Here is a 13,212-nt window from a genome sequence, read left to right on the forward strand (position 1 = left end):
TTAGTAGGTATAGTGCTTTCCATATTCATTCATCTAGCATAGGACTTTGATTTTCCCAGCCCTATAAAATTGCAATAATTTTGTTTACTATAAAAACATCTTGTATTTACAAAATTTCTTAACCCATCAAGACAAGACTTTAAAGATGCTTGAACATAATTCTTCTCTTTGGTTGGTATAAAGTTACTGGCTTGGTCTTCCCTATCCTCATTCCCTTTAAAGTATAATTCTACTTAGCAGGAGAAGAGGATATTAAATGAGGAAGTAACTTGTGGTCTAGTTAAGAGAATATAGACAAAAAGGCAATTATAAATTCCCACCCACAATAAGAACACATTTTCCTCTTCTCTTATAAGATCCCGGTTAAGATCCTAATACGATCCTTTCAAAAGTCTTTCTTTCCCCCAAATTCTAACATTCATAGGGTTGGTGCAGTGGGAAGTGGAAGAAGCATGGATGAAATTCTTTTCCTCTAATCTGCAGAGACAAAAAGTGCTCCATATAGCTCTGTTTCCCATATAGGATAAGAGGAATTGGATTACATCCCCAGATATCATAGTTTTCAGTTGCAGATACAGAAACTAGCACAAATAGATTCAGTGGCCAAAGCCAATCGTATGGAAAGATGAGAACGAGTTTCACATTTCACATTTTGCAGGCTAGTGCAAGCAAATCTTGCATTATCCAGTTTTTCAAATATTTTTTCTATGATAAGATTATTTATAAAGCTCGTATTGAAGGACACTGAAAATAGGTCCTGTGGCTTCAACTTGGGTAGTGATCATTTGCTTTGCTGTGTAAATGACAAGTTCTCCTAGTCTGGAAATAATAACAAAGCGAAGGGAATGAGAGAATTCACACCCCAAAGTCATAAAGGCTGTTTAAAAATATTGAAAAATCGGAATGTTAAACAAACATAATTAAGAGGAAAAGATCTCCATTTAGCTAACAGTAATTTATAAATTTCATAAATAAAGCAATGAGATTTAATCATTTAATCAGACAAAGGCCATATTGCTTGAGGCAGTTTGCATATGATTCCTGGTCAAGATTCATAATTGCACAAATCTAATAGGTCTTACAATCTCCACTACACATGATATCACTGTCATAACTCACAAAGAAATGCTTATAATATGTTAAGAGCTCTTTACTATCTAAGACTGTAAATTGCTTAGCTAACCCATCTAAATTTTTTGGTTGCAAGTCTTCAATCCCATAAGCCTTCGTTAGGATATCCTCTTAACTTCCAACTGGGTTCTTCTTTCATATTAGCCTCTGTGAGGTCTAAATAATACCACCAAGTGTCCAGCAATCGATAATCATTAAGATCATACTGAAATAGTCTGATTCCAGGGTTGCTGGCAAGTTTTTTCTTGAACATTTTTCACTGGTGTCCCAGCAGAAGCCACAAACAAGGAACTGAATGGATTTCCTTTGCTCTCTGAAAGGACCATAATGCTATCCCTGCAAGTGTGTCCATAAAATTGTCCTGCAATAATATCACTGTACTTGTGGAAAATACCAATCGGTTTCTCATTGTAATATTCTCTCATAGCAGTTGTATTTCTTGAGTACCGTAGATATCCCACTGATACCTTTTCTTTATTTTGCTGAAAGCCATTCATTGTGTTCTCCAGCCACTCAAACTGATTTGCTGGGTCATTCTGGTTGAGAGCGACAGTATTGGGGCTATAGTACATGGTTGTGTTTAGACCGATGATCCTGAGAGACTGAGGGTTCAGATGAGATGGAACAGTCTGTGAATAAAAGCCACCTTTCCTCAAAGTATGGATGGCTCCCTCAATTAACCATGGTTTCCAGAAGTTGGCTACAGCATCATATACTTTGCTGCTAGATATAGGCAGTAGTCATGATTTCCCAAAGCAGGGAAAACCTGGAAATTGGGAAAGAGGTTTTGGATGGTGGTTGTCATATTGCCAATGACATTTAAGACTACATCCATGGAGAATTCCTTAACTGGAACATGAGGAGGGCTATCCCCAGTCCATATCATGAAAGATGCTTGTTCAGAACTCTTAATGAAATGAAGTGCTGAGGGGCAGCTGGGTAGCTCAGTGGATGGAGAGTCAGGCCTAGAGAGGGGAGGTCCTAGGTTCAAATCTGGCCTCAGACACTTCCCAGCTGTGTGACCCTGGGCAAGTCACTTGACCCCCATTGCCCACCCTTACCAATCTTCCACCAAGGAGCCAATACACAGAAGTTAAGGGCTTAAAAAAAAAAAAGAAATGAAATGAAGTGCTGATAAAAATGAGTTGGTATGGAGAATCATAAAAAATAAAAAATCTCCCAAAGGACCAGGATTGGAAACATTTGTCCCGTGGAATGATGAGCATACTTTTGTATGGTCTTCAGTGATGTGGTAGGTAGGGTCTAGATCAGTGATGGGCAAGCTTTTGAGGTCAGTGTGTCAAAATTTGCCCCAAAAATGAGTGTAACTCAGGTGGTATGTCACTTCAAGAAAAAAACCATAATTTTACGATATTTATAGTTTAAATAACAAAAAATGTATAATTATAATATATAACTGTATTTTAAAAACCAAAATAGGTAAATTAGTATAGGTAGAGTTGTCATCTATAGTGCACAGTGTCTACACTACACTACAGCAAATGTTTCATCCTCAGCATGCGGCCCCATACTTCTCTGTATGCAGCTGCATGTCATCAAAAATGACTATGCACGTCAGTGCTGACACATGTCATAGGTTTGCCATCACCAGTCTAGATGTAAGTCAGTCACGTGCCAAAACTGTCCCACCACAGGGTCCTGAATTCAGGCCACAGGGACAGAGTCCCCAACTGGGAAAGCAAAGGCAAGAGGAAACATACAAACTCCACAGCTGGCAGCATGCCCAGGAGAATGTACCCCTTAGGTCCTTAGCCCAAACCAGGCACTTTGGGAGCCTGCCCAGGAAGCTGTGAAGTATGGGCAATTTAGCTGGAGCCCTTGGTCAGCTGGTGACGCATTTTTTAAAAACATAGGAACCCACTTCCTAGCTATGTGACCCTGGGCAAGTCATTTGATCCCATTTATCTATCCCTTCATGCTTTTCTGCCTTGGAACTGGTACTTAATAAGACGAAAGGTGAAAGAGAGAGAAGTACCCAATTAAAATGTTAGCACAGTTTTATAAAAGTTAAATGATTTTAGGGGCATTCTCTATCCCCAGTTTCTACAAGCTAGGTCTTGCAAAGTCTAAACATGGCACTTTACCTTGAAAAGAACTGAAGTCTGTGGAATTGGGCTTGTGAGTCATTGTGAAATGGTATGGAATGAGGGTTATTCAAAATCAGATAGAAAATCATAACACCAGCTGGAGATAGATGTGGCTTATTGCCCTCTTGATGTCCCTCTTGTCTTTTGAGGATAAAATTGCACTTTTCTTTTTTTTTTTTTTTTTAGTCATGTCTGACTTTTTGCAATCCCATTTGGGGTTTTCTTGGACAGAGATACTAGAATGATTTGCCATTTCCTTCTCTAGCTCATTTGACAGATAAGGAAACTGAGGCAAACAAGGTTAAATGATTTGCCCAGGATCACACATCTAAGGCTAGATTTGAACTCGGGTTTTCCTGACTCCAAGGCAGGCGCTCTATCCACTGTGTCACCTAGCTGCCCCAAAATTACATAAGTAAACTCAAAATTCAAGTGATGCTCAAATTGTTGCCTAATGTATCAATTGCAAAAACAAATCCACATTTCCAAGACAGGCATTTTAGCAGAATTTGCTGTACACATAAAAATGGATACATACAATCTATACAAAGTAATGGTAGTTTGGGAAAGAAGTCACTAGCGGTTGGAATCAGAAAAGGATCCATGCAGATGATAGTTTCTGAGCTGAATCTTAAGGAAAAGAGAGATTTTTTGAACAGGAGTTGAGAGGAAAGTGAATGGCTAGGTTCAGAGGTCAGATAGTACAAAGGTAAGGAGATAGGAAATGTATTTTCATTAGTGAGAAACAGAGAAGACCAGTTTGGCTTTATGGAAGTGAGAGGGGCAGTGATGTCCAATGAGGCTGAAACAGGTTGAGATCAAGTTATACAGGGCTTTAGAAGCTAAACAGAGCCATTTATATTTTGTCCTCGAGGCAAGAGGAAGCCACTAAGCTTGGATGAGTAAGGGAGTTAACATGGTCAGATCTGGGCTTGAGGAAAATTACTTTGGCACCAGTGTGTATGATGGATTAAAAAGGAGGAAAAAATGAATTAGAAAGACCAATTAGGAAGCTGTTGTCATTATCTGGAGGAGAGGTGATGAGGGCCTGAACTAAAATGATAGCTGGGTAGAGAGAAGGTATCAAATTATGAGATGTTAGGATCCTAGAAATGGCAACCTTTAACAAGTGATCGAATATATGGGTTGAGGGAGAATTAAGAGTCCAGGATAATGCCAAAAGTGATAAACCTTAAAAGACCAGAACAATGATGGAGTCTTTGACAGAAAGAGGGAATCTGGAAGAGGAAAACGATATAAAGGAAGAGATAAGAGTTCAGTTTTAGAAAAGTCTTGAGCTGAAGATGTCTCAGCAACCCAGTGAAGTAGGTGCTATTATTATCTCCATCATACAAAAGAGGAAACTCAGGCCAAGAGTGGTTAAATAACTTGTTCGGGCTCTCACAGCTAGGAAAGTGTCAGAGGCAAGATATGAACCATGGACTTCCCGAGTCTAAGTTCAACATGCTATGCTATAAACCACTTGTGCATTAAGAAGATAGTGCTGGCATTTCATGCAGGAGCGACAGGAAGGAGGGCAAGGCTACAGAAGTGATGAGGAGCTTGAGCTAGTGCATGCAGTAGCAATGGGACTGGAGAGGAAAGAGGGAGTATTAGTCATTGAATATGGCAAATGTTTAGATATTGGGGACTGAGGGAGAGAGAGACTAGTAGCGTCAATAAAATAGAGAGAAGCTGGGGGCTGGGGAGTAGAAATGTAGTTTGTTTAAAATATGTTAAGTTTTGATTTTCCCATGGGAGGTGCCCCACTGGATCTTTGGAAATGCAGGATTGGAACTCGAAAAGAGCAGGTGGGAAAATACCTGATCTGGGAATCATCTACATCGAGGTGATCATTGAAACCAAAGAACTGGGTGAGCTAACGAAGGGAGTGAGAGCACGGAGGGAAAAACAGAAAGTCATTTGAGGAAATCCTACCCTTCCTCCCACAAACATGTGTAGAGGCCAGGACAAGAAGGCAAAAGAGGAACCAAGGGAAGACTAGCTGGAGGTGAGAACAAAGAGAGGGCTGCCTGTCTCTGAAAACAAAGACATTTGGAGGGAAAGCTAGTCAGTATAGTCTTTTTTTTATTGTCATGCAAAACATACTCCATGTTGGCCATTGTTGTAAGAGAATATTCATACATAACCAAAACCACAAAATAAAACTATAAATACAAATGCACTGGAGGTGGAGCACATTCCCCACCTTAAGTCTTTCAGGATTGTCCCAGATCATTGCATTGCTGAGGGTAGCCAAGTTTTCACAGATAATCATTGTCCAATATTGCTGTCATTGTGTATAATGTTCTCCCAGTTCTGCTTATTTAGATCTGCATCAGTTCCTGCAGATCCTTCCAGCTTTCTCTGAAATCATCTTGCTTATCCTTTCTTTTTTCTTTTTTTTTTTTAATTTAATACCTTACCTTCCATCTTAGAATCAATATTATTTATTGGCTCCAAGGCAGAAGAGTGGTAAGGGTAGGTAATGGGGGTTAAGTGACTTGCCCAGGGTCACCCAGCTAGGAAGTGTCTGAGCCCAGATTGGAACCTAGGACCTCCCATTTCTAGGCCTGGCTCTCAATCCACTGAGCTATCCAGCTGCCCCCTTGCTTATCCTTTCCTACAACACGATAGTATGTCATCACCAACATGACCCACAATTTGCTTAGCTATTCCCCAATTGACTGATGTCGCCTCAGTTTCCAGTTCTTGCCACTACAATCTTTTTGCTGCTATAGATACTTTTGTACAAGCAGGTCCTTTTCCTTTTAGCATAGTCTTAATACTACAGATGAAATAGGATAAGGGCTTTGAGTCTGTCAGTTAAGAAATTTTGGTGATGGAGGAGAGAAGTTTCAGTAGTTGGAGTTGTAAGATTTAAATTAATATCAATATCTCCAAGTTTTAAGTCCTACAGAGTAAAAGGTAGACTTCAGAGTTGGAGAGTGAGGCAGGGGTAAGAAAGTGGAGGCAATTAAGGACTCCAGACTTTAGGTAGTAAAAGAATGAAAGGGGGATCTGGGGAGAATTCCTGCAGACTCTGGTGCCTGAGCTGAATCTTCAGGAAGAAAGGGAGTTCTGAGGTGCTGAGGTGGAGAGGAAAGGATGTAAGGAAAACATTTGGGGTTTGTTTGAGGGGGGAGGTGCATGTCTGTAGGCAGAGAGAAAGGAACCAACCTAGAGGGAGTGATTGAAGGGTTCTGTGGGACAAAGGAGATTATCCATGAATAGAACAAACTCCTAGAAGAGATCGAAGTGATGAGATTTGGGGGAAGGGGGACAGGACAGGGACTTGAGTTGACTAGAGACAATTCACAGCAAGAGCCCATTGTTCAATTTTCAGTGTGAGCATTTATACTGCCAAAATTTCAAAGGTTATAAATCAGGACTTTAATGTTTTGTTGATTGTCTAGAGAAGAAAGTAATAGGAAAAATGTTAATATTGCAGATTAAACTTAAAAGTAGATCCTGTGTATATTATTGTTTGCTTTTTTTCTGGAGAGCCCAGTTAAACATTTACCAGCACAATCCTGGTTTGGGGGGTGGGAGGTGAGGTGAAACATGAGTTTTTGTTAAGAAGAGATCCACCTCATCTTCTAAGATGGAAGAAAAAATCTAATGAAGAAAGCAGAGAGGTAGGCTGACATGGTAGATAGAGAACTGGGAGGCTGAGGTTTAAGGCTCCCCAAGACGCACATACTGATTCTGTAATCCTGGACAAACCATTCAAGTCTCCTTGATCACCCAGGCATCTCTAGACTAAAAGTGGCAAAAGTGATGAGCTACATTCATAGTCAGAGTCTCTCATGGGATGTTCCCTATAATTCCCTAGGAAGGAAGAGGTCTGGTCTTAAAAGAGGTTCTGAATGAAAGGGGGTGTCGAGAAGGAATTAAAGTGTTCCCAAACCATCCCCTCTCAAACTATTGCTCCCTGCTCCCTTGTCTCCACATAGCAATCAGTGATACTCAAAAAATACAGGGGTTATTCCTTAGTTCAAGGAGCTCCAAGAGCCTCCCATTGTACTCTAGAATAAAATATCAACTCCTCTGTTTGGCTTTTAAAGTAAAGTCTTTCACTTCCAACTTCCAACCTTATTGTATGTGGCTCTTCTTCATGCGATAAATCCACAAGTATTTAGTGAGCCCCAACCATATGCCAGATACTAGAGATAAAAGACAAGGTCAGAACAATCCCCGCCCTCTAGGAGTTTATGTTTTATGGAGGGAGACAAATGTGTATATATCTAAATATCTATAAACCGCTTCCAAGGTTATGGAGGAAGGGAGCTGGGGAAGGAGGCACTAAACAACTGGACGAACTGGGAAGGGCCTCATGTAAAAGACAGCAAATGAGGCGATTCCATTCTAGCCAGACCAGCCTGTTTACTGATCCCCATAAATGACATTCTATCTTCCATCTCTGCTTTTGTACAGGTGATCACCCATGCCTGGTATACACTCTTTCTTTACCTTCACTTGGAAATCCCAGCTTCCTTTAAGTCTCAGCTTAAGTCCTATCTCCTATTTGAGGCCCCCCCTCAAATCCTATCCTTCCCCGCACCCCATCCACCCCCTCTACTGGTAACTTCCCTCCCCCACCTGAAACTACTTTGTGTATATTTTGTATTTCCTTATCTGTGTATATTTTATCCCATCCCAAATGGATATAAACTCCTTAAGGACAGGGACTGATTGATTATTATTTTTGTTTGTTTGTCATTGCTTTCCTAGGTCTGTGCCTGCCACATAGTAGGTGCTTAGTTAAAGTCTGTGGAATGAATGACCAGTTTGTAGGAGGTTGTACTAAATACCTCTGAGAGCAAGAAACAGTCATAAATTGAGGCTTTTCTCCAAAGACCTGCCCTAATGTCCTTCACTGTTTAGTCTTTTTTCCTCACTCAGAGAAACCCAAATCCTTTCCCCAAAGGAGCTTAAACAAGATAACCCCTAATATTTCTGCCAGATATGTGATCTTCTAAGTCCTTTCCTGGGAACAGTCTTGAGTTTCTAGACTTGGTGTTATCACTGAGTGACATGAGGCAAATGGTTTCTTCTCTTTTGTGCCTTAACTTCTACCCAGGTCAAAGGAGGAGATGAGATTAAGTTATCTGCAAGGCCTCTTCTAGCTCTAACATGATCTTGTAAATGAGGAAGATAGCAGCTCTTTGAAAGGAATAAATGTAAACTCCTGCACTTGGGTTCCAAAAAATCCTCTTCCCACGTGCAAGATGGTGAAATGGTTAGATTTCAGTTCTAGAAGAAAAAAAAAAGACAGGTGCTTTGGTGAATTATGTTCTCTGAGACAGGAATACAATATGGCAGCCCAAAGAGCCTCCGGTGGGAAACCCAGGGTCCAGAAAAGTAAAATCACAAGTCCCTAAGCCCCAGTGAGTCTTGTTGCCCCAGCTTAAACTTGTGTTTTGTTTTTCCTTTCATAACCAGCTGCCCTTTCGTGACTAAGGTGAGTTCTCTTTTCACAGGTGGGTTCTAATCAGTTTCTGTATCAGTCAGGAGTGGCTGCTCACCAGCTCTTTCCAAGCCTCACCCCATTGTGTTCACTGCCCACTTGCCTTCCCTCCTGCTTCTGGCCTGGCTAAAAATAGGCTATTTGATGGAGACCTTACAGCTTTCCCTGGGGTGAGGAAAGTTAAAAAGCAAACCAAAAAGAAAAGAGACAAGGAAGCCAAGCTTTTGACTTCAGTTGTTTTCCAACTTCACAGCCTTTTGACTCCTGTCTCTGCCCTCTGATTCCTTCTCTGAGTTCTTGTAGAAAGGATTTCAGAGACTTTCTATGGGTCCTTGAATGGGAATCTCCAGAGCATTCATGACAATTGATCATCCAGCCTTTTCTCATCGTCCTCAAAGGAGAGAAAATGCACTCCCTCCCTCCCCCCCACTAAGGCAGCCCATACTACTTTGGGACAGCTCTGGGGTTGAGAACATTTTTCCTTGTATGGAGCCAAGATTTTCACCTCTGCTGTTTTTCCTGTTTGTTCCCAGCTATATCCTCTGGGGCCAACTTGAAAAAAATCCATCTATCTTTCCATGGATTTTTAGTCAGCCCTTCCATGTCCCTCGCTCTCCTTCTAGACATGAGCCCATTTTCACCCCTTCTTAAAGTGACAACCAGAACTGGCACTATTTTAATTGTAGCTTTAGGCAGGCAATTAATATAAGACCATTATCTCTCTAATCCTAAACACTTGTGTCTTCCCTCATGTAGCCTGAGATCAAAATAACTTTTCTGGCAGCCAGGATCACCCAGCTTATTCCTATTAGCTTTGTAGTCCACTAAGACTCACAGATCTTTTCCCTATAGAATATTGTCTGGCCATATTTCTTCCTGTACTTGTCCATGAAATTTGTCAATATTGCATTTCTCTTTAAGAGATTCAATCCATTATTCTAATTTTTAGAATCTCTTAGCTATCCCTTTAAGTTTTGTGTTATTTGCATATCTAAGAAGTATGACCATTGATTAAAATGTTAAACAGCGTAAAACCAAGCACAGATCCATGGAGAGCGCCACAACAGACTTTTCTTCCATTTACCATGAAATAATTGTACTATTATGTAGTTCATATTTCTCCTTCTTGGCCATAGAGAGACTCCAGCAAATCCCTAGCTAACAAGTTAGGCATATCTATATGTACTGCATCCCCCTGGTAATGCATCAGTGCTGCCACAAACATCACAGGCTCTGTACCTTCTGTTTCAGCATTCCCTGTGCCCTATCCTCACCTGAACTCTCTACCCATCCCATTAAACTCAACTTTCATACAACCTCATTCTAGAAGCAAGACAAGTCTTGTCAACCTTCCTCAATGAACCTCAAAGCATTTTGCTGAATACTTTCTAGTGCACCTTTCCTCCTCCTATTTGTTGTAGGGAACTTTTGTTGATTAGACTCCTTTTACAACTATAGATCAGTATCTGCTTGCTCTGTCCCTTATAGTCTCTAGTGAATTATCTGAGGGCCCTGAAAAGTTCAATGACTTGCTCAAGATCACACATCCTTTACATGTAATGTTCCACACCCAAGGGACCTCAAACCTCTACAAAGATGTGAGAGGAGGAGTCTCCTCATAGTTTTTCCTTGGCCTTGCTTGTGTTTTGAAATTCTTTGACATTCACTTTTACTTGTTGCTAGTCTTTCCATTCCATTTGCACCGTAGTAGTCATTCTTGGCTCTGCTTCCTTTGCCACATGAGTTCTTAGAAGTCTTTCCGTGTTTCCTTGTATTCATCATGTTTATCATTGTTTCTTACAGCACAGTAATATTCCATTACATTTCCAATCAATGGGAAGGATTTTTCCTCTTTCTTTGTAGCCACAGAAATTAGCAAGAAGGCAGGGAAGGATTTGAGAGGCATCTTCTTTTGATCAGCCAATAAATATTTATTAAGTGCTTCCTAAGTGCTGGATCCTGTACTAAGCACTGAAAAAGACAGTCTCTGCCCCTCAAGGAGTTTGATCTAATGGGAGAGACAACATGTAAACATTTACATATAAACAGAACATAGAGATGACAAATTGAGGCAAGACACTAGCATTGGGGCAGCTGGGTGGCTCAGTGGATTGAAAGCCAGACCCTGAGATGGGAAGTCCTGGGTTCAAATTTGATCTCAGGCATTTCCTAGCTATGTGACCCTGGGCAATTACTTAACCCCCATTGCCTAGCCCATACCACTCTTCTGCCTTAGAACCAATACACAGTATTAGGTCTAAGAGGAAAGGTAAGAGTTTAAAAAAAAAAAAAAAGACACTAGCAATAAGGGGGAAAGACTTCTTGTAGCAGGAACTTTAAAGATGCCAAGAAAGCCAAGAGGTAGAAATGAGGAAGGAGAGCCTTCTGGGCCTGGGGGATGGCTAGAACAAAGGCAGAGAGTTGTGGGATGGAGCATCTTATTTCAAAAAGATCAAGAAATCCAGTGTCGCTTTTCTTTTCTTTTCCCTCTCTCCCTCCCTTTCTTCTTTCCTTCTTCACTTACTTTTTGTCTTAGTAACGACTGTAAGGCAGAAGGGCAAGATCTGGGCATATGTGGTTAAGTGAGTTGCCCAGGGTCACACAACTAGGAAGCTGAATATGAGGTCCTCTTCATTCGAGATCTGATATCCTATCCACTGTGGCACCTAGCTGCCTCTTGCCAATGTCACTTTCCTTTAACATTAGTGCTTTTTCCATAAGATCACATTGCCTCCTGGGCTAATTCAATTCAATTACCATTTAATTTATTAAATATCTACTTAGTGTTCAGAGCTGAGCTGGGGGAGGAGGGGATGTCTCAGCTTCTTTGGGGCTATTTTCTCCTTTGTAAAAAGAGAGGCTTGGACTAAATGTCTTTTAAAGGCTCCATCTACCTCTTTATGATTGGTGGTCTTGAACAATCAGTGAGCATTCATTCAGTAAGTCCTTACTATGTACTGTTACATACATAGTGAAACCAAAAACTTCCAAATGGCAAGAGTAGGTCCATAACTGGAGAGGGTTTTAAATGTTCTCAGAGTTGCATGGCTTGGTAGGTTATCAGGAAAATTGAGAATTACATCCCTTCGTGGTTGCCATAACTGTTACGAATAATATTGATATAGATGTATATATTTAGAAATATTTGGGTTTTATTTAAAGTCATTTTGATAGTTATAGCCACATGCCTGATAAGATCTAATTCAAATCGCCCGCCATTACCTTCTGCCCACCTGGCTGCTTCGTATGAAAAAAAGCATCCCAATCAAATCCTCTCTATTTAAACTTTGCTTTACATTGGCTCATGTCAGCACATAAGAAGGAAGCCCATTGAATCATGGGAAATGTAGTTTTCAAGTCCCCTAAATGTCCACAGGAAGTTTATATCATGGACCTGAATATTAAGACTCAATGAACCCCAAAGAGCCCCAAATTCCAATAACACAATACCAAGCACTGGGTTAAGTGCTGAGGGTATAGTATCAAAAACAAAACAGCCCCTGCCCTCAAGGATCTTATATTCCAGTGCAGGAAGACAGCACACAAAAAGAAACTGGAAAAAGGAGGTGGCAGAAGAAGGTTCCCATAGCACAGGGGTCGACAACTTTTTTTTTCAGGCGCTGTTACAGGAGCGCGCACTGTGAGCACTGTACAGCTCTCGCGAAATTACATTTTTAAAAATGTGACGTTTATGACTCTCATGGCCAAAAAGGTTGCTGACCCCTGCCATAGCAGAAGGAAGAGCAGGGAGTTCTTGCAGAGGAATATTCCAGGGGGAGCATGCTGCAGGCGAGGCAGGGTAGTTAGAGCCAGGGCAAGGAGATCCCAGACACCAAGAGAAGTTCCAGTATAAGCCAGCAGTGAAGAAGGCCTCCTTTTGAAGTCCAAAAAGCCAGGAGTAGGGCAAGGAGGAGACTGAAAGAAGGAGAATTTCCTGAGGGTATTGCCACCAGGAACTGAATAAGATGATATGATAAAAGGGCAAAATTAACCTCCATGAAGAGGTTGCTGAATGACAGGAAGAAAGAAGGTCTGAAAAATAGCAAAGAGCCTGCTTCCCTCTGCTCCTGACACAGTATGTCCAGGAGCATGAGATAAGGTGTACCTTCAGCACTGGAGAAGGCAGCCAGGGATGTATTGTTTACTGGGGGAAACCAGGTTTCCCATGATGGCAGAGAACTGAAAGGAACCTGAGATGAAGAGGTCTACCATGAAGCGCAGTTTGTTAACAATAAAACAGATTCCAGAGAGCAGAGTAGGATAGGGAATAGGAAAAGTAGGTCTGACATGTTTGAGTTTGAGGGAATAAGAGAAGGAAGCATCTACTTAGGCAGCCTAAGGCTCAGAAATCATACAGGCTTCTGAAAGGAAGAAAAAAAGAACTTGCTAGCCACTGAATGGTAGACTGTCATACTCTTCTCAGTAACAATTGAAGCTGAACTCCTGATCTCAAAAACAAGCTGATTTCATTGTCATTCTGTGGACAAAACGTAGAAGATGTCC

At 41.0% G+C, this 13,212-nt stretch overlaps 1 pseudogene; it reads right to left on the reverse strand.

Moving 5' to 3' along the window:
* Positions 1 to 990: 990 nt before the first annotated feature.
* Positions 991 to 2,111, reverse strand: LOC123256728 (annotated as a pseudogene).
* Between the last annotated feature and the right edge of the window lie 11,101 nt (positions 2,112 to 13,212).

Source organism: Gracilinanus agilis, chromosome 1 (genome assembly GCF_016433145.1).
Source record: "Gracilinanus agilis isolate LMUSP501 chromosome 1, AgileGrace, whole genome shotgun sequence".
In the NCBI taxonomy this organism is placed as follows: Eukaryota; Metazoa; Chordata; class Mammalia; order Didelphimorphia; family Didelphidae; genus Gracilinanus; species Gracilinanus agilis.